Consider the following 4193-nt stretch of genomic DNA (forward strand, 5'->3'; position numbering starts at 1 on the left):
ATGAAGATATCTGGACTCTCATGATCATTGCAACATTATTCACAAATAGCCAAGATATGGAAACAACCTAAGTATGCCTTGACAAATGAATAGATAAAAATATGTGTGTGTGTGTGTCCTCGATAATCATTCAATTTTGTCATTCAATTGCATATTGATTATCTGCCTTATATGCACACACATACACAATGAAATATTATTCAACCTTAAAAATGAAGACCCCAGCATTTGTCCCAAAATAGATGGATGTGGATGATATTCTGCTAAGTGAAATAAGACAGGCACAAAAAAAGTTGCATAATCTCACTTACATGTGGAATCTTTAAAGAAGAGTAAAAATATACAGAGATGGAGAATAAAAGAGTTGTCACCAGGAGCTGGGAGTGGAAAGAAAATGGGGAGATGTAGGTTAGAGGTTACAAAGTGGCAGATATGTAGGATGAACAAGACCAGTGATCTATTGTATAACAGCAGAATAATAGCTAATAAAATTGTTCCGTATTTGCAAAGAAAAGGAAAGTGTGCAGTTTTCTATACCGACGTAGATCCATGTCAAAAATTAAAAGTGAACATTCAGAATGATAATGGCTACTGGACATATTTCTAAATTGGATAAATGTGCAATTATTTTAAGCATGTTTTAATTGGTACATCTAGAAAATATTTTTTTCACGTTCTCATAAAAAGAAGTTGTTTTTTTTGGTCCAATTTTCCATTTTTATCTACATGGTATATAAAACACATCTTTTAAAATTGCAATGGAAGAAAACTTTTGGAGGTGATTGATATCCTTAGTACCTTGATTGTAGTGATGGTTTCACAGGTATATGCATATATCCAAAGTCATTCTATTTATACATAAATAAGTGCAGTTTATTTTATGTCCATTATACCTCAGTAAAGCTGTTTAATGATAATAATAATAACACAAAATCACAGAGAAAAAATCTGATTTGGTATTTTTTTCAAATAAATACAGTGATCTTAAAAAATGATTGAAGAAGTTGACTGACACAAAATCCAATAAAAACTTCAGTCAACTTCATGGGGAGCTCTGAAGCTGAGATGGCCTTCAGAGACATCCCTGGATGATGGAAGCATGTCAGACCTTTTGATGCATTAATTGATCAATCACTAGATGAGGGTTGCTCAAGGAAGGGAACACCTTCCCAAGGTGGCCCTGCTCCACTTGGGCAATTCCTGAAGAAGCCTGACAGTGTAGAGCTCTCAGCCAGCAGCATTCCAGCCAGCTAGAAGACTAAATCTTTCATTCCCAAGGATGGAGCTGGGAATGAAGGCAAGATGAAGCTAGAATTCACTTCAGAAGCGGTTTTAAAATAGGGAACCCCCTACTGTTTTCTTCCCCCATCGCTTCAATGCCCCTCTTGCATTGTCCTTCATGGTCCTGAAAATTTTAAACTTCCCCTTCAGACTTGAAAGAAACTGGACTTTGTCTTCTGCCTTATCCAAAAATGATGGGAAATGCTTTCTGTTTTACTATCCTGGCTTGGCTTTCTTTCTTCTAAAGAACATTAATATGATTACTAGCTTTTACTTAAGGAATTACGGATCATTGTTTTGATCCAGAGGTGCTTCTCAAAAACTGTTGGTCCTCCTCCATATAAAATCTAACATAAGGGAGAATAAGTGTAATGGGAATTCAAGGGCTGGTGGCTTTGGCCTTTGAAAATAGAGCTGAGTTAGAAACTAAATTAGATAGGAAGGAATTTTTATACTGCTTAATGTCTCTTCTTAAATTGTGTCTATCATGTTCCTTTCATCTAATAAATGTTTCTTATTTATAGTCTCTTTAACATCAATTTGGAATCACAGGTGGAAATAAATTTATCAGACCTCTAATCCAACCATCTCCCCAGTACAAAGACACCTTGTATAAATGATTTGGCTAGGTGTTATCCATCTGTTTGCAAACATTGAGGAGTAGGGACCTCAGCAAATTTCAGTATTAAGTAAAAATGATTCTCCCTATAATTTCTATCCCCTAGTTCTAGTTCCACATTTACAGAGTAGGTATAATTTCTCTTCTGCATCAGAGCCTTCTAGATTTCCAGGTAACTTTCAATCCTCTTTCCCTACCTATGTACCTTTAATACTCCTCTTCTGGTGGCTAAATATGTCCCTGATGTTCATTCAATCTAGCCACCCAACTGCATATTGATTATCTGTCTTAGGTCAGGCACAGGGCTAAATTCTTGAACTATATATAAATCCAAAACACCAGAAAATAATTTATAGTATTTTCATTATTCTGGTTGCTCTCTTGGGTCATTTCTAACTAAAATGGGGTGTTTCCTCTTGGTTAAAAATTTATTCCTTGCTCTTCTTTCTCAGGTTAGATTCTTTCCATACAAAATCTTAACTAACAGACACCATTTACTGAAGACTCACCCTATAAGATGTGCTATGCTCACCACTTTACAATCATTTCCTCAGTTCATATTTACAAGAAACCTGGAGGTAAGTACTTTTATTATCCCTTTTTTAACAGGCTAAGAAACTAAGTCTTTGAAATGTTAGGCAACTTTGCCAAGATCTAAGCCAATCAGTAATGGAACTGAGTGTCAATCCCAGGTCTGTATGGATTGATAGGACCTGAGCTCTTAGCTACAAGGCTGCTCTTCTCGATAGCCTTGGCTCAAAATAGCATTCAAATGCCAGTAACCCCCAAATGCGTATCACTTCTGTTGTGGGTGAAATTATGTCTTCTCAAAAGATAGACTGAAACACTGATTGCCTTAATACCTCAGAATGTGAACTTTTTTGAAAATAGGACTGTGGCAGATGTAAGTAGTTAAGATGAAGTCACACTGGAGTAGTTGGACCCTTTATGCAACAAGGATGCTATCCTTGTAGGAAAAGGGAGATTTGGACTCAGATAGAGCGAAGGCCATGTGAAGACAGGGGCAGACACTGGGGTGATGCTACCGCCAGCGAATGATCACTTGGGACCACCAGAAGCTGGAATGGCAAGAAAGAATCCTTCCCTAGGGCCCTTCAGGGGGCACAATCCTGCCAATATGTCCACCAGAACTGTGATACAATAAATGTCTATTGTTTTAAACCACCTAGTTTGTGGTACCTTATTATGGCGGCTCTGGGAAATTAATCAATCCCCTCAGGCGTCTGTTTCGAGCTTCAGTGTCGCATTTCCAACTGCTCCACAACATTTTTCCTTGACAGCATTGTAGGCAGATACTATTTAAATAGCCAATGCTGATTTTGCAAGCTTGCCTTCTCTCCCTTCCATGATCATCTTCCAGTGCTTCCTCTTCTCTGTGCATCACACCAATATTCACACAGTAACTTACACTTGATAGATTTCCACTTACTTTTCAAATATGTATTGTGTGGCTGCGGGCACTGGGAGAGGTACTAGGGACAAAGAAGAAGAGAACAATTAAAGTAGCTATCACTGTGCTAGTGCTTACTATAAACATGACATCCTTCTAAAGGCTTTGGATATATTACCTAATGGATTCCTCACAACAACTCCATGAAGTAGGACTACTCATATATCCATTTGACAGATGAGCAGATGAAGACACAGAGAAGTCGAGTAGCTTTTCTTGGATCACACAGCTGGCCAGTAGCGGAACCAAGATTTGAAACCAAGCAATCTGGGCCTGTGTTTGTGTACTTAATGACTGAGATTTTCATTTTCTTGGGAGGGAACAGCTCTTGCTTCAAGGATTATACATCCTTGTAGAGGAGCTAAAATACTAAAGAAAGTACTGTGTAAGTGAGTGAATATAATGTTATAAACTGTGATAAGTGATGGGAAGGGAAATTAAACAGCATTAGGGGAAAGGCAAGAGGATCAATTTCCCTGGAGAAGAGATGCTCAAGCTGAGACCTGATGAAGGAGAAACATTTCACCAGGTTAAAAGAGGAGATAAGGGTATTTTTAGGCAAAGGGAACAGCACATACAAGGCCTTGTGATGGAATCAGACCAGACATTTCTCCCTCCTCATACCCCAAGTCCAACTGATTGCTGAGTGTTACTGAATTTGTTTTCTAAATATTTGCCATTTCCCTACAAGTCCACAGTCACTTCTAGACTACTGTAATAACCTTCTAACTGCTCTCTGTGCATCTACACCTGACTCTCCAATCAGAATGCCATACAGCAGCAATGGTTATAATTTACATGCAAGTTTTATTGGGTCTCTCT

General features: G+C 38.0%; 1 long non-coding RNA gene across 1 annotated transcript; it reads right to left on the reverse strand.

The window, feature by feature from the left end:
• Positions 1 to 3052: 3052 nt before the first annotated feature.
• Positions 3053 to 3773, reverse strand: LOC105739158. Its single transcript, XR_001115035.2, has 2 exons — positions 3490 to 3773; positions 3053 to 3393 (listed from the first exon to the last, which is right to left on the reverse strand). It is a non-coding gene; the product is annotated as an uncharacterized LOC105739158 (long non-coding RNA).
• Positions 3774 to 4193: the final 420 nt, after the last annotated feature.

Source organism: Nomascus leucogenys, chromosome 8 (genome assembly GCF_006542625.1).
Source record: "Nomascus leucogenys isolate Asia chromosome 8, Asia_NLE_v1, whole genome shotgun sequence".
NCBI lineage: Eukaryota > Metazoa > Chordata > Mammalia > Primates > Hylobatidae > Nomascus > Nomascus leucogenys.